The sequence below is a fragment of the Nicotiana sylvestris genome, chromosome 12, assembly GCF_000393655.2.
Source record: "Nicotiana sylvestris chromosome 12, ASM39365v2, whole genome shotgun sequence".
Classification (NCBI taxonomy): domain Eukaryota; kingdom Viridiplantae; phylum Streptophyta; class Magnoliopsida; order Solanales; family Solanaceae; genus Nicotiana; species Nicotiana sylvestris.
In genome coordinates this window covers 154,962,237-154,986,354 of record NC_091068.1, presented here as the reverse complement: position 1 = coordinate 154,986,354, position 24,118 = coordinate 154,962,237, and the positions used below count along the sequence as shown (strand labels likewise).

General features: G+C 31.6%; 1 pseudogene; it reads right to left on the bottom strand.

The window, feature by feature from the left end:
- Positions 1–8,485: 8,485 nt before the first annotated feature.
- Positions 8,486–10,567, bottom strand: LOC104221342 (protein HEAT INTOLERANT 4-like; annotated as a pseudogene).
- Between the last annotated feature and the right edge of the window lie 13,551 nt (positions 10,568–24,118).

Below are 24,118 nucleotides of genomic sequence, written 5' to 3'. Positions count from 1 at the left end.
AGGTTTAGACTTTGTATTAGCCAAAACTTTTCTTTCTTTCCCATGAGATATGCTTGCTTTACATGACATGAAAATTCTTGTGTAATGTTTTCTGGAATTCTGGTTCACGTTTAAATCTTAACCTAAAAGGAATTATACGAATGCATCGAAAAAATGGCTCTAATAATAATCATGAGACGAGTAAATTAATTAATTTAAACATTCTTTCAATATTTCTTACACTTAAAAATATGTTATTTGTGGCACGATAAATAGAAATATATCAAAAAATTATATTATAAACAAGACTTTTAATAACTAAATTGTGGATGTTATTGCGTTTTATATGAAACACGGATCCTCAACAAGAAAGAATCTTTCAATTTTGAAGACATAGATTTTTCTTTTAGGAAAAATAAAATTAATTATGGTAAATATTTTGCCCTTCCATAATCAAATATGGTAATAAATCAGGGTAAATCTTAACCACTTAATTATACCGCACATAAAATTTAATTAGGCTGAGAAAGAAAAACTTTGAAACTTGTCCTATTTAACATGCACTAGTCTTTAGGGTACGCGCGTTGCGCGTGTACCTCGTATTAATAAATATTAAATTTTAAAAAAATAACATAAAGTTTAAACTGAAAATTTTGATTGAGTTATCATAAAAGAAAAGTTAAAACAAAGTATAAGTTTACTAATATAGTAATTGTTTGGTGTATTCCTATATATAGGTGGTATTTTCCTATTTTAAATTTGTACATGAGTGTGCTCTTATTTTAGGACTCCTTTATTACATACATAACTGCAATGTTTATTTATGTTTCTTTATTAATCATATAAAAATTAAGTATAATTTAATGATTATTCTATCATTTCAAGTCGTCTTATATATTTAAAGTAACTTGCGTAAGTTCAGATATTTAAGTTGGTGTAATTTTATGTGTTTATTGGCTTATATCAATGAAGTGATAAATTCTCAGTAGATTATATATATAGTAATGAATATTAGGAATTTTTACCTAATTTAATAAATAGTGGTTCAAATCAGATTCATTCCTATTTATTCTCTCCTCATTTTTTTTAGGCTTTGCAGCTCATGAAACAAGAGTTAAACATGAAATAGGACTTAAGTTTACAAATGCAATAAGAAAAGCATTATAGTGTAGATGCATAATACAAATAAAATAAGGAAGAAGTATCTATACATAAATTCTTCATTGATTTAAACTCCTTAATATTAGGAAAAAACTTAAATGTCGGTAAATTTTTTAAAATCTGAAAAAAATTAGTATTGTTAATTATTAAACGTAGAAAAAATAATAGGGAACTAATAAGACATACATCAAATTTCTAACTAATTATTTTTATTGAATCACCCAAACAAATTATCTCAAATTTGAAATCCTTCGAGTCCAAAACATGAAATTGAAAAAGATATGTTAAGGGAAAATAATTGAGAAGTTGGTGTAGAAGATTTTAAGATAAAGAGCAAATAAAAACTATCTTTATATAAAACCGAATCATTGTCAAAAAGAAATTCTGGCAGCTCTGTGTATTCAATAATAATGTAGAAACGACTTTTACTTGTACTATCTATGTGTATTTTGCCAGGCTAGTCATTGCTTGATTTTAGCACATTATCAAATCTTTCTTCACAAAATTACTAACGTGGTTACAATTGCAGATTCTAAGGCTAGTTAATTATCATATCACGGTTTCTATATATATTACACTATGTTGTCTACAATAAATCTGTCTAAATAGAGTATTGCAAGACTTTAAGCAAAAGAAGATTTTAAGTTGGTCAACATAGACAAATTACCAAGAAATCATAAGAAACGTAATAATGGCTTTTTCGTTTTCCTTCTTCTTTGCGATGAAATGCATATTCTTTTTAACTGATCTTCATGCTTATTAACAACCACAACATCTGCGTGCAACAATGGTTGATAACAACTATTCCTACTAATTAATAAATAAAAAATGTCACCGTATCAGAACTAACAAATAATACTACTAAAACAAGAGGTAATATGCATGCTAGCATAGTTTATGTTCTTAGTTGGTCAAATATCAGAGAGTTAAACACAACTCAAAAAGTAATTATCATAATTAAAAAGTCAAAAAATCCGAGCATGAATAAATATAAATTGTTTGTATTCAGAAAAAGAGAATCTGGAAATCGAGACTTGGAATAATAGCTCTTTTATAGAAGTTTTGCCTATACAATTCGAAAAGGAAAGAATTTATGATTAGGAAAAAATTAAATGACTATTTCTATATATTAGGAAAATAAATTAATGAATATTCAGATATTAACGAAATAACTAAATGACTATTTTATCTAGTGTGAATTCTGTTTTAAAAGGGTAAAAAAGACGAACGACATTTCGCTAAGGACCTTCGTGCTTTTAATATAGTACTAGTCTCAGGGTACGCGCTCTGCGCGTGCACCCCATCTCAATAACTATAAAACTTTAAAATATTCTATAAATATTATTAAGCTACATATATTTAATGTATAATTGTTTTGTATCATTTCAAAATTATTCCTAAAATTTAATGTTGAGATAAAAAGTATAATAATTGTGGATATTAATACAAATTATTCTAATTATAGTATTTATTAGAATGTTTATTTACATTTTGATAAATAAACTTTCTAGAAGGAGTGTTTGATTAAAGAGAAATGGAAATATTATTATATATCCAGATAATCAAACATCATTTTTCATACAAAACTTCTATGTGTGTTTTTTATTCTACTAAGATAATTATTTATATAAAATTAATTTGTCTTAGTTCTAACAATGGTAAGCAACCTCCGCTTCCAACCAAGAGGTTGTGAGTTCGAGTCTCCCCAAGAGCAAGGTGGGAAGTTCTTGGAGGGAAGGATGCCGGGGGTCTATTTGGAAACAGCCTCTCTACCCCAGGGTAGGGGTAAGGTCTGCGTACACACTACCCTCCTCAGACCCCACTAAGTGGGATTATACTGGTTTGTTGTTATTGTTGTTGTTGTTAGTTCTAACTATCTATACTATTATAAAAGCACTAAGCCCATGCGTGACATATAGATCAATTATTTTTTTATTTAAAAAAAAAAGAAATTGCACCATAAAATTATCATCTAGGTATATTTTTAGTTTGTGCGGCTTGATTATTAAATAAATTTTTCCTTATTAAATAATTTCTAATATGAACCATCTAGGACTCTTAATATTTAGAACTTTAAAATCAATCAAAATTTTATCTAATATAAATTCTCATCTTATTTGAACTATGTAGCACAACTATAATATCCTAAATGTTAAATAAAATTGCAGTTATAATAAGTTTTTAAAAATTCTATTATTTCATTATATTTATTGTTTGATCTCTAAGTATTTTATATATTTTGCTCATTTCAAAAAGTTATATAAATATTTTTTTATGAAGACCAAATTATTGAAAAAATTCTTTATATCATGTTGGAATTAACATAAAATAGGAAAAAATTATAATAGTATAGTTATATATAGATATATAGATAATAGTTTTTATGAAGACCAAATTATTGAAAATATCCTTTATATCCTGTTGGAATTAACATAAAATAGGGGAAAATTTATAATAGCATAGTTATATATAAATATAGATAAAAAACTAACTAAAAACCAATTTAGCTCCTACATATATATGGAGAAAGTAAACGCAATGAGTTGAAAATGAAGGAAACTTTATTAATATGGACTGAAAGCACTTAAAATTTCAGAGCGGAAAGGAATTGGAATATTATTAATATTATAAATGATAAGAGAATAATTAAATGACTATTCCTAAAGAGTAGGAAATTAATTAAATAACTCTTCCTAAATAATAAGAAAATAATCAAAAAGACTATTTTATCCGGGGTGAACTTTATTCTTTTAAGGGTAAAAAAGGCAAACGATATTTCGCTAAGGGTCTTCGTGCTTTTAATATAATATATATATATATATATATATATATATATATATATATATATATATATATATATATATATATATATATATATATGTCTCCTTATTTAATCATATAAGTATTAAGTATCAATTAATTGTTATTCTATCATGTCAATTGGTTTTATCATTTCGCTAGTTTTAGTGTGCGTGTGTTGCACGTGTTTTTTGCATCAATCAATAAAAAATGTACAAAATTTAGAATAAGAATAAATTATTGTAATAGCAATTGACATCAAGATAAATACACCATTTCTTTATTGAAAACAATTATTTTAGTCTATTAATTTTTACTTACGCCGTCTTATTTATCTAATAATATAGACAAATAAATATACATATAAATGCCTTAAAACAATAATTTATAGTCTTTACGCATGTACATTGCAATGCATTTTGTGTTATTATAGATTTGAAAAGTAAAATGTTGAAAGATATATGTGCCAAATTTCAAGAGAAATTCTTTTATACTTTCTAATAAATGAAATCATCTTGTGAATTAAAGCTTACTTATGACAGAATTATATACAAGATAATAAATTTATATTTGATTCTTTTAGGAGCAAACTCACAACAACTTTTATAAAGAAGCAATAACGGTTCGTTTCTTTGATATACTTGGAAGTCATATATATAGAATATTTTCTTAAAAACAGTTCTTATTTGTGTTTTTGAAAATATGCAATTATGTTGTACATAGAAGATAAGTAAGACTGCATTGTGCATATATAAAAAAAAGGATTAATTATTTTTCTATAAGGAAATAAAGAAGATATGTTTGGAGGCTAGCACCTTTGTGTTTATTTTTGATGATTTTGAGAGAGCTGAGGAATGTTCAAAGGAGTTGAAACACCTAAACAAAAGATCAAGAACTTTATTAGTAGATTTATCTTAATTAAACTCAGATTAGACTCTATTAATATTTTGTATAGAGCTAACCACTTGAAATACCATACAAGTCCAGAAACTCAAGAGAAGAAATTTAGATGACTTGTAAATTTAATAAATTCTATTATCAATTGACTTTAAATTTCTAAGTATTAGGTAAAGTTCTACAAACTACTACAACGTAACTTTATTCTGATTGAATTTTTTTTAGAGAACTAATTTACTATTTTAACGTAAAATATAAACGTATTCCCACAAGATATTCTAAATGAGGTACTTCCCACAAAATTTTGAATTTTGTTCTTTAAATCTTGAAGCATATACAATATTGATGAAGACCGTTAGTTTTAGTATTTTAAACGTTTTTTTGTCGTCACTGATAAATAAAAGCAGCATGGCTTTGACCATTGGAATAAACTTTAAAAAATCAAAATAAGAAAAGACATTTTTAAATCCAAAATAATTTATTAGTTACTTACACAAGTAAAATAATAAAATAATTTATGTAAGAAAATTTTTGTTTAGAAGTTTCTATATAGTTCAAATAAGAAAAAAATTAATAAATTAAAAGTTTAAGGTGATTTCTCAGTTCTTAATATTAAAAATGATAAAATTGTGATTTTGTCCAATGTAAAATTAATTTTTTAAAGGATAATATATATTCTCACAACATTCATCTACAAGGAATAAAGCTCTTTTTGTTATTTAAAAAATTCAAATAGTTACTAAAAACTTGAAAGAAGCAAATATTCTCATAAGCAACCCATGCACACATCGTACAATGAAATAAATTTGTATTTATTAATTGAAAAAGGTCAAGGAATTTTAGAAACCTCATAAAATTTAGGAGAGAAAGTGAAAAATTCATAGTTGAGTTCAAATTTCAACTTCTTAACATTGGAAAAACAATAAAATTATAATTTTGTCCAATGTGAATTGTGAAATCAATTTTTTAAAGGATAATATATATTATCACAACAATCATCCACAAGGAAAAAAGCTATTTTTATTATTTAAAAAAATTCAAATAATTACGAAAACTTGAAAGAAGCAAATATTCTCATAGGCAACCCATGCACGAATCTTACAATGAAATAAAAAAATATTTATTATTTTGAAAAAGGTCATATAATTTAAGAAACCTCATAAAATTTAGGAGAGAAAGTGAAAAATTCATAGTTGAATTCAAATTTTAACATATTAGCTCATTCTAAATTGAAGAAAAAAAAAATCTAAGTCCAACATTTAAAACATTGATGGCATATCCAATATGGAATGTATATTTATGCTAATATATTTATTGTTTGTAATCAAATTTAGTCTAAAATAATTAATTAACTCTAATGGGGAAAAACAAATAGTAAAAATTTGAAGAAGCAAATTCTCTCACTACATATTTCTATCATATTTAATAGAATCGTCGTACATAAGGAGATAGAGTCTTTTTTTTAATTAGTTTAAAGGTCAGACATTTAGAGAAAACTTGGAAAAAAAAGAAGAAGCATTTTTATCACTACATTCCGAACGTGTACCACAAAGTTTCCATAAATTGATATAATAATGGGATTTTCCTTTTTCACAAATTAATGTGATTTTCTTTATAAATTTATTATATTATATAGCTCAAATAAGGAAGATCTAATATAAAAATTTAGTTGATTTTGAAATCTTAAATATTAAAAAATAATTAAATATTTATATTTCTCAAAATTAGGAAAATAATTAAAAGACTATTTTATCTAGTGTGAAATTAATTTTTAAAGGGTAGAAAAGGCTTGTTGTTGTTGTTGTTGTTGTTGTTGTTGTTGTTACAACTTACAATTTATATTTATATTATTGTACAATAAATATGTTAAAGGAATATTGTCGTACCAAAATGTACAAATGTCAGATCAAATATTATAAGAATATTTTTTTATACTTTTGATTCCATAATAGTAATAACCAAATAATTATACCAAAAAAATAATATTAATCTATATAAATAACATGTTAGCTGCAAAAAATATATAAAAACGTGAAACGTCAACTTAAAAAAACCTAAGCGACATGGATGTATCAATTGTGGCATTCTTATTATCCTAATCTTGATGGAAGACTTTACATTATGGACCTTTGGATACAGAAGTATACCTGCGGATGGTCAACATTAAATTGAAATATTTGCACAAAGTTATTTTGTGTGATCCCTTCCCTCTTTTAAGTTTTTTTGTGAATTGAAGAGCTCTTTTGCTTTAGCACAAGTGCTTCGAATCTAATTTACGAAATGCCAGCAGTCACCCGATCAATTCATGCACCAAAAGAATTAGAAAATTAGAAGAGAATAACTTGCATAAAATATACAAACTTTCTCTCTCCAAATTAATATACAGGTCTTGGTTTATAACAAAACTAACTAAAGGAATAATCTACAACTTTAACCAGGGAAGATATTTGTTCTAGTCTAAAGACATGAGATTTTAGAAGACTTCTTAGGTTTATGTAAATGGAGTTTTCTTGAGGCAAAAGTCTCTCGCTTTAGGAAGAGTAGGATTTGCAGTTTCGCATAAGAAGCATAGCGAGAATACCCCTAAAAACATGTTGTTCCTTGAGTCCATTTAATATTAGTACTTTTTACCATATTCAAATAAGGAAAAATTTAATGTACAAAATTTAATTGATTTAGAACTCCTAAACATTAAGGATAAGTTTAAATGACAATTTTGTCCTAAGGGGAATCTATTTTTTAAGGGTAAAAAAGGCGAACGACATTTCGCGAAGGCCTTCGTGCTTTTAATATATTATAGATATAAATATAGATATAGATAGATATAGATATAAATGAGATTTCTGTAATTATAAAAATATGCTATCCAGGGCAAAATCATAAGCTTAAAATTAAATTATTTTTCAGTCCGGCAATAGAGTCTCTAAAACCTTGACATTTGACTTCGTTTGTCATTCTGTAAAGTTTGTTTCGTTTTTTATTACTTTGCGTTATTCGTGATCTAGGTTATTAAGCCCGTGTTTTAAGATGCTAAAAATATTGTTATCGAGTTTCTCCAATCATATATCTCAAATTGCTTTAAATTTTGATTGCCATGAAAGATTTAACTTCAATGTGACAGCATAACACTACATTTTATATAAACCAAAAGAGCCCGTGCACATAACACCTTAAGTTCATGCAGGGTTCAAGTGTGATGTAGATAGCCTAAAACTTAATGCAAGCATTAGTGGCTGCTATCACGGCTTGAACCCGTGATCTATAGGTCACACGGAGACAACTTTACCGTTGCTCCAAGACCCACCTATAGCATTAGTGGCTGCTATCACGGCTCAAACCCGTGATCTATAGGTCACACGGAGATAACTTTACCGTTGCTCCAAGACTGTCCTATACGTCACAATATTTTATATCCAAAATACTAAACCAAAAAAAGAAAAGAAAAAAAGTGCAACATTACTCGTGGTAAAAAAAATGGCAATCAAATAGAGATGGTTGAAGATTGAACGTGCACATTTTAACAATAGAATGGTTGTTTAACTAAAAATGAAATCGACATTAACATACTATGATCAAAACTGTGTTTATATCCTGTAGACTAAAGTCATTATACGAGATTCCAAATCTTTGCTACAAGATAATCTCTCATTCAAAATTTTCAGTTGCTTAATTTTCACTACATAATTCAGAAAACTTTGTGAGCCTTTCCATAGTATCTGTTTATAAATGGAGACTTGACCTGAGATACATCAGGAGCATCAGGTGAAGACACAGGATAAAATTTATAGAATTTCATACTCTGAAATGCAGCTTTCTTTTCTTCACTCATTTCATCTATAGCTTTTTTCGCCTCGATTATTCTTCTTTCCTTCTTCAACTTTCTCCTCAACAAATTTCACAAATTCATCTTTTTTATCTAAAGCCAACTCCTCTGCCTCAATAAGTTAATTTGCCATTTCCTTTGGCTCATCAAATTCCCAATCAAACTCACAAAATACAGGCGGTTCAGTTGGGAATAAGATATGCACAACGGTGCTTTGTTCGAGCTGATCATCTCCTGAGAATGGATGATAAAAATAAGGTAAGCAATATTCAAACTTCTTCACTCGCTCTAATTTCAAGTGTTTTAAACCAGGTCTTCTTTGAGTACACCTTAGAATAAAAATTTGAGATTTGAGTTTTTCAACTTGAGATTTTCGTTTTTCTAAAGGAATATATGGAAACCACTCCATTTTCATCTGTTTCATTGGTAGTATCTCTTCAGCTTCTCTTTGTACGGAATTTATTCCAATTTTATCAGAAGGTGGAAAAAAAGATACAACAGCAATCACAACAGGTATGCATATGACTTTTGATTGGCCATGAAAATAAACTAGTTGTGGTTCAGTACAACCAAAAAGATAGACTTTTTTCCCATGCAATTCTCCGCCTTGTTCAAATGCATATTCGAGATTCGAGAAATTCCACTTATATAGGTAAAGGCTTAATTTAAATGATGGTCACTTTCAAGTTCACTAAAGTCACTCAATTATTTTTTGTCACTAAAAGTAACTAAACTTTCACATTTTGGCTCAAACCCCTACTAAAAATATGACATGACATAAAATTTAATGAGAAAAATCCAAAAATAAATGCCACATAAACTTGAATGGACTATATCCACTTTAGATCCATTTCTTCCTTGATGTTATTTGACCCATAACCAAATGCTTTCAATAAAAAAAATATTAAATTTCACATTAGTTTAAAATGATTATCCTATACTACAAAATTCTTGTATTTTCTGTTACATAATGTCTATTTATAATTATTCTATACTAAAAAAATTCTTATCTTGTTTGTATGCCCCATCCGAGTCGTTTTATAAATCTACTGAATTAAAATACGACTATATCCAACTCACATAATATATTTATAATTTTCTAGTGAAATTAAAATAGGATTGTATTCATCTTACATAACATATTAATGTATTATAAGCATACAAGAATAATAATAAGGCTAATAAGAGTCTATTTTCATGATGAACATGCAATTACAGACAACCTATTGCAATTGTTTAGACAAAAGAAATATTATTTGTACGATAAAAACCCCACAAAAAAATTACAAGACCTAATTTTATTAGCGGTGTGTTTTCCCCCCTATTGAAATCCATTTGGGTTATAGGTCAAATCAAATTAAGGGAGAAATGGATCTAAAGTAGGTATGGTCCATTAAGGCTTACGTGACATTTATTTTTGAATTTTTCTCATTAAATTTTATGTCATGTCATATTTATGGTAGAGTTTTGAGCTAAAATGACTTTTAAGTAACAATGTAAAAATTTAGTTACTTTTAAGTGACAAAAAATAGTTGAGTGACTTTAATGAAATTGAAACATAATTGAGTGACCATATGTGAAATTAACCCTATAGGTAAATCATGTCGATTTGATCCCATTCTGTGCCAACAGGAAAAACTTCTTGCCATAAATTTTCCAAATTACGCTTATCAGGAAAGTACTCTGTCTCAATCTCAGGCCTAGCAATTATGTGAACATATTGGCTTTGCTCAACAGCTGATTGGGCTTGTTCTTGGGTCGATTCTTTGAACTTACCTTTTCCTCGTACTTGTGCAGCCTTTCTCTTTGTGCCTTTCCTCATTGTTTATTGATTTTTGGGTATGGTAATAGAGGTTAATCAATGTCTATGGGTGCTATAGGTTGGTTTTGGGGGATTCTGACGGTAATTTAAAGGATACATAACCTATATTTATAATAGTATGAAATCTATTTTGACTAAGAATTGGAAAATTTATTTCTATATATAATTGACTATAAATTCAATGTAAACATGAACTAAGTAAATTAAAAAATACCAAATCGTTTTCCTTCTCCAACTTTGAATTAGTCTTTAACACTATGTAAATTGTAATACCCTCAAAGCAAACGGAAGAACGACAAATTAAGGGCTGCCTTTTGTGAGTCTGTGACAGTGTCTCTACTTGCATTGAAGACTTTAGTCGGCAGATATGGAAGGGATTCTTTTCACGATGCAATAACATATTGAGAGAACAAAAAATAAAAGACATGCATGTTAAAATTTGAAAAAAATGATTTTAGGATTGGAGAAACTTGCCAAACATCTATATTATATTAAAAGCACGAAGGCCCTTAACGAAATGTCGTTCGCCTTTTTTACCCTTTAAAAATAGAGTTCATACTGGACAAGATAGTCATTTGAGTATTTTAATAATATTTATGACTTTAAAATCAAATCAAAATTTTCCTAAATTTTTGGACTTAAAAACAATTAAGATTTTATATTATATAAAGTTTCCTTACTTAACATAACTCTAAACTAATACGTTTTCTTTGCTTGATTTATTAATGAATCTTAATAAAATCCTACTTTAGGTTAGAAAACCATCAATAAAAGAATCCTAAGAATGAAAGAAAAGTTGAGTTCTGCCACAACTCATAAATCTATTGCTTATCAGATTAGACTCTCAATTATGTTGCTTTACCGACTTTAACCAGGTCTGATTCTCCGCTTAATATCAAACTAACTTGGGATATTTGACATTTTAGTTTATAAATTTGATTATGCATTCTTTGTTTGTTGCGATTCGTGTGGATTTTCAAGGATTTATGTTACCTATTGGTATACCTCATGGTTTTAGTGGATCTATGTTTCTATAATTTTTTTATGTTTCTATATTCTTGAGAGCTCAATCGCGCTTTGTGTGTCATAACTTTGAAAGAAAAATGTATTAGTATGTTTCTTACTTGCGTACAACTTTAGTTGGTAGTTGGTACTACTTTAATGCTAGGGATATGTAGTTATGCACCACTCTTAGTTTTTGATAATTTTTATATCCATAGATTGTATGTTAGTACATTCAGTCATGTCACTCTAACGACACTTCATGTAGAATCATAATTCCAATATATGCATTAAGTGAGTGTTAATTTGTACTTAAGAAAAGAAACGAAACTGAAAATCATTCAACCTTAATTCTATTCACATAGAAAAAGTTATCCTAGATCTCTATGTACAAAGATTTAAAAATTAAGAAGAACTCATGTTGAATAATCATTATGCAAGACGCAATCCCAAAAATATTACTGCAAGAGTTTTAACTTATATTGTAAGTGTAATATTCATCTTTAAGTTTTATAGCAGATTATAGATCTTACTTTTTTTATGAATGATTATTTGTAGATTTTTGTTGGATGACCTAATAGTATAAATATATTTTCTAAACTATTGGTATATTCAAGTTATACTCGTGTTCAACTAAAATTCTTTTATCTCAAATTTAGTTATATGATATTGCCATTTTTTTTTTTGGAAATTTGTGATTCCTTTCCGACATGCTTCTGGTCAACTTTATTAGTTGAATATTATCTATTTGATGCTTTCTTACATTGTTTGTTAGAGAAAACATATAACAAAGATGAAATAAATAAGAGTCATTCCTAATGTGCGGAATAACTTTTAAGATCTCATTCATTGTTCGTCTAATAACTACTAACATTAAATTAGGCTAATGCTGCTAGAAGTATATTTTATATGTGAAAGATTAATAATCTCTCAAATTTCATATTGATGTGTTTATTCGCTTATCCTTTATTATTCGAGCTAATTGATAATTTTTTGGCAACTCTTTTTGATAAGTTGTACGCAAAATTTTTTAAGGTATATTAAAAATGTGGCCATGATAAAATAATGTAAATGTTGTTGTCATGATAAAATAATGTAAACGTTGTTGTCATGATAAAATACGTAAACAATAGAAAGGAAATGAACCCGTAAACTAAATTAATATATTGGTCATGTGTTGTTCACAAGCAATTTGAGATGAAGTGCTAGGTCGGTATTACATTGATGTTTCACACCATGTTCTATTTTCAACAGTAATTGATCACATACTTAATTAAATTATTTTTCTCAAATAAATGATCTTAGAATGTATGTGGTGTAAATTTTATTTCGCTATATAAGTTTCATAATTGTAACATCGATTTATTTTGTTAATATTATCTAATGATAATATTTGAATTCAATATAAAGTTTACTTGATTATGGTAAGCCTTACGGTCTTACCGTAATCATACGAACATATTTAGCTTTTTGTTGAGCTAAAACATACTTGGGTCGTTATAACTAAAGCTAAAGTCTACATATTAGAACAATTTTATAAAAGCTAATCTTAGTTAATTTTAAAGTCTTGCATATTGGGATTTTATGTATAGTTCAAATAAGGAAAGATCTAATAAAAAGATTATAGTTGACATACAAATTTAAATACTAAAAAAATAGTTAAATGATAATTTTGTCCAGTATAAAATATATTTTTAACAGGTAAAATTTTTTTGTCAGTATCTTAATTTTGGGCGTTCGGTGAAAAAATAAGAAAGATTTGTCAGTTAGTTGATCCTATTTTATATCTTCTATAATTAACATATGAATATATAGTTTTTCAAAAAAAAAGAATTCTTAATCTTCAAGGATATGTGTACTAATAATAAAAAGGAGCACGATAACCTCATAAATTAAGTAATAAAATTATAAAACTAAAATAAATTTTAAGTTAAATATATTGATTAAGACAATTGATCGACTTATGCAGGGATAAATTTCTTACATTATTGAGTTACCTAAATAGGATCAACAATCATCATTTTTAAAAATTTAAATTTTTTCGTTAACTTCTACCTTATACATATCTCAGACACAAATTTTAAATATAACATTTATGTGATATTTTAAAATTTTAACTTATTAAGATAAGGTACACGCGCAACGCGCTTACCCTGAAACTAGTGCTATAAAAATAGGAACACTCTTAGTGAAATATCGTTCGACCTTTTTACCATTTCAAAATAGAGTTCACATTGGATAAAATAGTCATTTGATTATTTACCTTATATATTTAGGATCTTAAAATGCAAAATATTTGCATATAGAATCCTTCCTTATTTGAAATACTACTATATAAAAAGTACTAATATTTAAATCCTAATATTTAGGATTTTTAAAGCAATTAAAATTATAACTAATACGAATTATTTCCAAACATGAACGGCATAACACGTCGTTTACATAAAATGTAGAGCTTACATGAAAACTTTACGTCATTAGTATGGTGATAAAACTAGCTCACCTTTTATGAGCTATATTTTAAAATTCAAGTTTATGTTACATTCAATTAAAAATATGTATGATTGATTTTTTCTTTGGTTGAGTTTTTAAATGATTGGTTCATAGGCAAAATACTAGCATTTTGGTCCAAACTAGAACATATTGAACTTTCTGAGAAGCCTATTCATTCAAATAATATTTATTTTACAAATTGAAACTAGATAAAAAGTAACAAATCAAATTTGTATAATTATAAAACCAAACAAAAAGCACGATTTAGTTGGATTTAAAATAAAACACCACAAAAATTTAAACCGAAAAGGGCCAGACCTGTACCTAACGTATCAACTTCAGTCTATAAATGTCCCCCGTTAACCTATTTTGCTAAGACTGACCCTACCATTTAAAATCTAGTATAGTCATGCCCTTAGTTTTAACGGCTTACTTATGATTTAAATAAATATTTTCTTAATTCCATGTCATTATTTTTGATTGACTATTGTCACACCTTCTTTTTACCCACCCGAGGGGGTATATAAAGGAGTTTTTCCACTTTAAGTGACATTATTCGATATGGGATTATTTAATTAATTTCAGAGTCGCCACTTGGGATAATTTATGGTGTCCCAAGTCACCGGTTTATTTTTTAATCCAAAATCGAGGAAATTTTTGACTTTATTTAAAAGTCTGCGAACCAAAAATTCTAGATAAGGAATTCTGTTAACCCGGGAGAAGGTGTTAGGCATTCTAGGGTTCCGTGGTTCTAGCACGGTCGCTTAGTGATTTATACTTGGCTTAAATTGTCTATCTACTTATTTTAGGACCTATGTGCATTTACCTTTTACCGCTTTTAGTTGCTTAATTATTCGTAATTTTGAAAATGTCTTAAAAGGAGTCACGCGTACGTGTACTCATTTTGTTTTGCGCGTCAAAAATCATGTCCACGCGTATGTGTCCATAATTAATCATGCTTTATTATTATCAAGAAAGTTTGGCCGAAGTTGTGTGAACGCATACCTCGATTTTTATTTTTATTTTAGAAAAAACAAAATTATGTTACGCAAACGTATACATAATCACGATAATAGACTAAGCCGCGCCTAAAGCAAGCTACGAATGTTCAAGTTATTTCCTAAACTACTTTGAGATTATTGTGAGGCTATAGATTGTGGAAGATTGTTGTAGGAGAGGCAATGTGAATTAATTAACACAAAATTATAAAAATCTACTAAAGAATTGAAATTCAAGCTCTTGGGAAAAATAGTACTACCACAACGTCCATAACTAAAAGAAAGTTCAAATTAACTAAAAATTAATTCAAGAAATAGTTCAATCCATGGCAATAAAACAGGTAAGGCTCAGACTTGTATGATACTCACAAGCTAATATTCTCTTTGGCATAGGACTCCCATTTTTTCAAAAAAACTCAAAAAAATCAGAAGGTGCTAAATCATCTCAATCATAATATGCCCATAATTTAAATTACAACAATAGTGCAAGTCAGACCTCATCTTTATTCTATGTGTTTGTGACTTTCTTTTCATTTACTTTTTTTTTTGTCAATAAAATAATAAATTTATGTTTGAATGACCAAAACCAATACCAATCTTAACTTTGTCCACTTTTAAAGAAAAAGACCAGAAATGATCACCCTTTTGAAAATTTGTACAAAAGCTCAAATAAGTACATAATTAAAGATCAGTCTCCACCGTCCATTTCATTCTTTAGTTAAATTACATAATCATTTCTAACTAGATCTATATTCTGATTGTTTAATAACAAAATCTCTTCACAAAAAAGATTAAATTATTTTTAAAAGAAAATACATTCTAACAGGTTGCCATGGGATCCCAAGAAACTCACAATCTCATCTCATAAACTCAAAAAAAGAAAGAAAAATCTAATGTGATGTATAACATACCTAATATGCATGAAACGGAAAGGATGGACCAAATAAAGGTCTAAAGAAGCTATGAGGTGAAGCTCATCTAACAAGCATCAATTTCAGCAACCGAAATCACCAGAACAGTTTCAATTTAAAATCCAAAAATCAACTCAAAACCCAGAATTTAATGCATTGATGTAGCCGAAATCAGAATAGTATTGGAAATCCCTTTTTGATTTTTTGCTTTGCTCTTTGGAGCTCTTCTTTTCCTTCAGATTTAGAATTTAATTTCTCTATTTCTAGCACTTTTTTTTTTGCTTCTAAAGGTGTGTGTTACGTGAGTGAAGTGAGTGAAAGCAGATGAGAGAGAGTGAGATATGATGGTTAGCTTTTGATTTAGGGGTTGAAAAAATGGTGAAGAAGAAAATGGGAGCTGGTCGTTTGTCTCTTGTTTTTGAGTAGAGAGGCACCGTTCCTCTAAGATAGAGAAAGGAGTCTCATTTTTCGTAGAGTAGATCATCCTTTTCTTATTCGGTCCCTTTATTTGTCTAGGGGCTAGGTTTTTATTAAAGGGTAGGGGGTTTGGGTAGGTTAGAGAGGTGGGATGGGCATTTTTTGAGGGAATTGGGCCATACAAATTGACCCATATCCGAAATTAGACCCGAAAATAGCTTAATCCCCTTTTTCTTTCTTTATTTTTATTTAATTAAAAATCCTAAATTAATCTAAATTGTACAATTAAGCTAATTATCTAATTATAAAAATTATTTAATGCTAAGTTAAAAGTGAAAAATCAATAATCTAAAAATAAAAAGGAAAAAATGTAAAAATGGGCCATTTTGTGATTTTAATTTTATTAAAGGAAATAATTTACTAATTAATCCTAAAAATATAAAACGAACCTAAATGCAATGCATGGTATTTTTGGTATTTTTTCATGATTTTTAATAAAATTAAACGTGCACAAAAATGCAAACAATTAATAAAATTCTACAAAAAAAGGCAAATAATTAAGAAAAATCTATTTTCTTGGGATTTTATAGGAGTAGTTCGTATAGGGAAAAAATCACATGCTCACAGCTGCCCCTCTTTGCTTGGAAACACGAAGGGTTTTCGGGCAAAGATAAAATGAGCAATTACGAGAGATTTTTGCCTATTTGAAACTCCATGAGAATCATCTTTTGAAAAAGTCTGATCGAACCTTGCTTCAGAGGTTGCCTACATATAATTGGCTATAAAGGAATCAGGTCAGTGTAGTTTTGAAAGTTTTGGTAGCCGGGACTACCGGAAAATTGTGATTTCACTGTTGTTGCTGCTTGCTGAGTTCCTTATTACACCGAAATAAAAGATGAAAATCTAAAAAGCCTATCAACTACGAGTTACAAGATTCCTATCTATAAACCTTTTAAAGCTTGATCTTGAGTCTTGGATGGCTCCTCTTGCAGACTTTGACTTGAATCTTGATGCTCGTTAGCTGCAACCGCTGGTTCATTCTTCTTCAGCTTCTCGGATCAAGGCGGGACATGCAAAACTTCTAACTTCAATCATATCTTTGGGTAGCCTGCATCTTTTCTCCACTTCTACACTTAGAGTTCAACTTGTTTTCTTTTCTTGTTTCTTCTTTTCTTTTATTTGGGTTGAGACTTCTTCTTTTGGTCATCTCAAACCTTGTGCCTCACGGTGAAAACCTGTTCAGGCACCAAAGCAAACAAACAAACGAAATTTTCTGCCCCAATTTTCACTAGGAAAATTTCATAAGTTATTGTAATGAAAATCTAAATTACTTCTTTATTGAAAGCAACAAAATTTGGATTGTGTATCCTTGAGGAAAAGAGATTAGAGAGTGGAGACTCTATATCTAAAATTTAATCAAATGGGGATCAGAGGCCCCAAGTTGGGAAGATTACCAGGTTATGCTGGAAAAATTACCGGGTTATGCCGGAAAAGAAAAAAGGTCCTTGGGTTATGCCGGGGAAGGTCATCGGGTTATGCCGGGAAAGAAAAAGGGTCATCCGGTTATGCTAGGGAGGTCCACGGGTTATGCCAGGAAAGTCATCGGGTTATGCCAGGAAAGAAAAAAGGTCATTGGGTTATGCCGGAAAAGTCATCGGGTTATGCCGGAAAAGAAAAAAGGTCCTCGGGTTATGCCGGGGAGGTCCACGGGTTATGCCGGAAAAGTCATCGGGTTATGCCAGAAAAAGAAAAAGGTCCTCAGGTTATGCTGGGGAGATCCACGGGTTATGCCGGGAAAGTCATCGGGTTATGCCGGAAAAGAAAAAGGTCCTCGAGTTATGTCGGGGAGGTCCACGGGTTATGCCGGAAAAGTTATCGGGTTATGCCGGAAAAGAAAAAGGTCCTCGGGTTATGCCGGGGAGGTCTACGGGTTATGCCGAAAAAGTCATCGGGTTATGCCGAAAAAGAAAATGGTCCTCGGTTTATGCTGAGAAGGTCCACAGGTTATGTTTGGAAGGTCATCGGGTTATGCCGGAAAAGGTCCTCGGGTTATGCCGGGGAGGTCCACGGGTTAAGCTGGGAAAGGTCATCGAGTTATGCCGAAAAAGGTCCTCGGGTTATGCAGGGGATCAACTAGGGAGTGGGACCCTATACTAGCAAAGACTACCAGGTTATGCTGGCAGCGACTAGGGAATGAGACCCTATGTTGAAAAAACGTAGCTAGAGATTGGGGACCCTAGGCTACCATGATATTGAATTTTTCTTCTTCTTTTTCTTTTCATTTCATTTCATCATCATCTTCTTTTATTTTTCTTTATTATTTTTTTTATTTCAGAGCATGAGTAAATGTGGGAAAGAATTTCGGAGGAGACTTCCCTTTTTGGGTTGTTCCTGCAAAGCTGTTTCTAGCCCTTGCGCAGTTTCTTCTTGGTTGCACCTGTTTCTTGCAAGGTTGCTTTGGATTGCACCTATTTCCTGTTTTTCCAACAAAGAAAAATTTGTCGGTTTGAATTGGTGGTTGGTTTTGTGGCCTTGAGCATTTCAGTCACTTGATCTCGACCCTTTCAACTGCAACTGGTTGTTTCCTGAGGACCGATTTCATTTCAGGCCCTGGAGAACCTCTGGTTTTTCCAGACTTTGCCATTACGGTTGGTCGGTGGAACTCAACCTTATCGACTTTATTTTTCCTCTGTAGGCCTTACCCTTTTTGACTTGTTTTTTTTTTCGTTTTTTTCTTTTTTTTACCCTCGGAGCATTGGGGAACTTTCGTCTCCTCAAACTTTGTCGCAACGGCAAGTTGCGTGGGATTTAACCTTTTCCAACTTTATTTCGCCTTCATGGGCATTTCATTTCTGGATTCTTTCTTCCATCTTTAATTTCAGATCATTTGAGTATCTTGGCTTTTCAAACCTTTGCCGAGACGGTTGGCCACGTGGGACTCAACCTTTTTAACTTTATTTGCCTTTATAGGCACTTCATTTTGATTTTCTCCTTCCGAGAGTTTTGAATTCGAAGCATCGGCCGCCATGGTTAGTCGAGGTCGACTTGATTCCCCTGACAAGGTTGGGTGCCTTTTTGCATATTAGCTTGTATCAAATGAGAACCCTGTAAATCAGTCTTAGTATCCTTTCTTTGTCTTAGTTTCGGAATAGAGTTAGACCGAAAGGGATTCAAAGAAAAGCAAACAATGGAATGGACAATGAATTTAAATGAGAGGTATCCCTTTCGGGGAGAAGAAAGAAGGACTTATTTGGAGTGCATGCGGATTTCAATGAACATGACATGCCTTTTGGACTGGATGCTTGATCTGTGTAAACCGTTCGACTCTCAGAAATTCATCACAACTTTTCCTCTAAATCAAGGAACCTCGCGAGGACTCTGTTGATACTGATGGTTGCGAGGATCCTCTTTTCGATCAGGGGCGCCCTTTGCGGGTTTTCACGAGCTGACCTCTCTTATTTCTCTTCTCACCATCGCCTTATAGTGCTCTTTGTGAGTTTTCACTAACAAGACTCTCTCATTTTCAATTTCTCTGCTTACCACCGCCTTACGATGCCCGTGTGGGTTTTCACCAATAAGACTCTCTTATTTTATTTCTCTCATTTTGTTGTATCAGATCTAAGTAACTGTATCCGCCAATTTTGAACATCTTTTTCCAGTGATCGAAAGGACTTGAACAGGATTTGAGGTAAAAAGAATTTGGATTGAATTACAACTTTGGAACCTTTCAAGCGAAACCATCGCCAAACCATTATAACTTCTGCCCCAGTTTCAACTTTTGACGGAATTTGGATTTTTATTTTGGTGTGACTGAACCTCAGAGAGAGGCTGCCTACGTATCCTTTCGGAATCAAGTCGAACATAGTTCAGAAAACTTTGTTTTTGATTTTCTTTTGTTTTTCTGTTTTGTTTTGTTTTCTCTTTCTTTTTCTTTTCCTTTTTTCTCTCTATTTTTGTTTTTTTCGTTTTCTTTGTCTTTTCTTGTATCTTTCTTTTTCTTCTCCTTTTTTTTACTTTTCATCTCATTTTTTTTGAATTTTTTTTTTCAATAAAACTTTCAGGTTCCAAAGAAGGTAATCAAAGAAGAGTAACCAACTCAAAGGATTTGCAAAGGATTGATAGTGTTTGGGTTAGCGAGAATGAAAGCTTTTGTCATCCCAACCGGAGAATATTAGTACTATATGGAGGATCCAACATAGTACCTTTTGACTGCATTTGCATTGACAGTTATTTCAGGGACATTTTCTTCGATGTGTCCCAAGTACAACACACTCTTTTGGCAGTACTCTTGTAACAATGTATGGATCTTTCCAATCCGGGAACTAATTTTCCTTCAGTTGTTCCAACTCTTTGTTTTATTTCCTTAAAATTTATCTTCATTGCGATCTAATCCTTGATTCATTATTTCGAAGTTTGACAGCTTTCAGGATCTGGGCATGAAGTCCGCAAATATGTCATGTTATTGAAATATGCATTTAACAGAACTAAAAAGAGAATAAGAAAGAAAAATGACAAAATTTAGAAAAGAGACATTTCTGGACAATGAAATATTAATTTCATTTGATTTTTTGATTTTTTTCTTTTTTTTTTCAATTTTTGAAGATAGAAGGGTTTACATCAGAAAGTAAGACAATAAGGTAAAACATCCTGATCACACCCTGAGATAATCGAACGCAGAAAAGATAGCAAGACTGGCTACTAAGACTCCCGTCTAATGGGAAACTTTCATGCTTGGAGACCATTTTTTGGATTTTCTTCTATCTCGGTAATGGCTGCAACGACTTTCAGTGCCGGATCAAATTCCTCAAATTCACACATCATTCTGACTATTGGCCCGATGTTGTGGACAGGCAACATATTGTTCATCACATCAACAGCTTCTTCGTCCCGAAAAACGATTCTTTCAGCTTCAATCAAATCTTCAACTGCACTTTTGAGGGTCCAAAAGTCCTCCGTACTGTGTCCCACTGCCCTAGAGTTGTATTCACATCTAGAATCAGCTCGGTGCGCGAGGGACTCGGGGTTCGGCCAGTTCGGGACCACTGGCCGCAATAGATCTAGCCTGATTAGCTTTTGGAACAGGCTTGAATACGATTCACCAATATGGGTGAACTGATTCTTTCTGAAAGTCTCTCTTGGGCGAGGATTGTACTGGGGAATATTTGGTTGGGGATTATATGGAGCTTGGTAAGGATGGACATTTATGGGAGGTGGATTTGTGTATAATATTGTGGCCGCATGTATGGTTGCGCGTTCATCACCACATAAGAAGGTGATGCCACAGCATAAGCAACATCTTGAAGGGGGTAATAGTGTGGTGGGACCATAGGAGGCACATATGATTGGCTGAATAACCTGCAAGCCCTTCTCGAGCTTGAAGCCATCATGGCTCCCTCTTCACTTCCATCGTTGCTCATCAAACCCTCCGAACCATTTTGATCAGCCTGTGATGTGGCCTTAAAAACAACATGACTCAAGATTCGACCTGTTTTCAAACCGTTTTCAACCATTTCCCCAATTTTGATAGCCTCAGCGAATGACTTACCCATAGCGGACATTTTGTTCTGGAAGTAGTCTGCCTCTTGGGCCTGTAGAAAGACTGTGACCATTTCAATTTCGTCCATTGGATTCTTTACCCTAGAAGCTTGCTCACGCCATTTGACGGTATATTCGCGGAAGCTTTCTGCGGTTTTATTTTTCAAATTGGACAAAGAGTTTCTGTCGGGAGCGATGTCCACATTATATAGGAACTGGCAGACAAAATATCGAGCCATATCGTCCCACACATGCCAATGGGTAATTTCTTGATGCGTATGCCACTCAGAAGCGATTCCGGTGAGGCTTTCCCCAATATAGGCCATTAGCAGCTCCTCTTTTCCACCAGCGCCTCTCAACTGGTTACAGTATCATTTCAGGTGAGCGACCGGGTCTCCTTGCCCGTCATACTTTTCCAATTTTGGCATCTTGAAGCTAGCCAGCAAGTAGACATGGGGAAACATACAAAGGTCAAAGTATGAGACACTCTTCTGGCCACTCAGACCTTGCATGTTTTTCAGGATCTTCATCTTCCGAGCCATTTCCTCTTGCTCGGGACTTTTAACAACCTTTTCTTGCTCCACTGAGAAATCATATTGCGGAGGTTGAGGGAAAGAGTACGGGGTCACATATGCTATTTCTGATTGATGTTGTGGACCCTGAAAGACGAACATTGGAGGCGATGTCCTTGAAACCGGTGCTTGGGGGCAAACCACAGAAGGCATGCCAGGATCATTGGAGGTTGCCCGCCTGGGATGAATGGGTTGGGCACAGGGGCGTTGGTAACTTCGCCTGACCTGGGGATCAACTCAGGGAACCCAGGGATTGCACTTGGCGGTTCCCTACCATTAGACCAGGTGTCCCACATTTCCAATATGCAGAGACGCGACATCTTATTCTCTTCAGCAGCTGTTGATTCTAGCTACAGAATAGCCGATGTTGGGCTATCCTCAGAACTGATGATTGGTAGATTGCTTGCGGAGGCCATCTGTGCCTTTGGATCTTGTGAAAGAGGGGAGGCTAGATTACCAACAAAACCAACCACCAAAACCTGGCTAGTTTGCACATCGAACAACCTTGTTAGTTTGAGACGCTCAACAGATAGGAAATCGCACGTTTGGATGCAATGCACCTAAACAGTTAAACATTTCTACCATGTGTTTGAATGATTGCATGTTTTATTCCGGCCTTAACTATCCCTTTTCACTTTGTACCTCTTTTCTTTTATTTCTGTCTCTCTTTAATCACTCTTGATTTGATTTTTTTTCATTTCGTTTCTGTCACTCTTTTATTTTTTGGCACTCTTTTTTTTTTGTCACCCTTTTATTTTTTGTCGCTCTTTTTTTTCACTTTTTCTTTCTTTTTGACTCAAATTTTTTTTTCTCTTTTTTTCAGTTTATTTTTCACTCAATTTATTTATGGCTATGATCGAATTCGATGGGGATTGCCTACGTATAATGACGCCGCATGAATCAGATATTGCATAGTTCGGGAAGATCGAAAATAGAGTAAATAAACTAACTTTTTTTTTGGTTGGAATTTTTGAAAGAAATGCTTTAAAAGAAGAAAGGAAATATTATTTTTTGATTTTTTTGATTTTGATTTTTGATTTTATTTTTTTCCATATGAAAGTCTTCAGAAAGAAGGAAACTATTTTTTTGAGTTTAATTTTTTTTTTGAATTTTCTAAGGAAATGTTTCTAAGAACAGAATTAAAGAAAATTATTTTTGGATTTTTTTTTTGAAAAATTGGGACCGAAACCGATGAGGTTTGCCTACGTATCTCACATTCGGTGAGAATCACACCCGTGTCGTTCGGTCAGTTTTGATGGAACAGAGAAACATGGCACTTGAAAATTGGCTCATTTTGAAATGACCTCATCTTTTCCTTTCTCTTTTTTTTTCACAATTTCAGTAGAGCTTCAGGATTTTTTTTCAAATACTTGGGTTTTTCAGAACCGGGCTTTATTTCCTTCCTACATCACTCTTGGTTTTTCTCTTGATTTTCTTTTCCTAGCCGGTCAACATGCAAGCCGAAACAAATAAATGTTCACATAGCACGTAGGTTGCATTAGGATGGTCTGTTATTTTGGGTACACCTCTCCTAGATGGACCCAACCCATGTGTTGAGTCCCCAAGGTCAAATGCACGTGATGCAAATAAATGTTCCTACTAGGGATCCGGCATGAGTTTGTGTTATTCTAAGTTTAAACCTGGGGTTGTATTCTAAACCTGTCTTACCCGAATGGACAACTCGAGCTGAAGAGGGGGCAACGTACCAG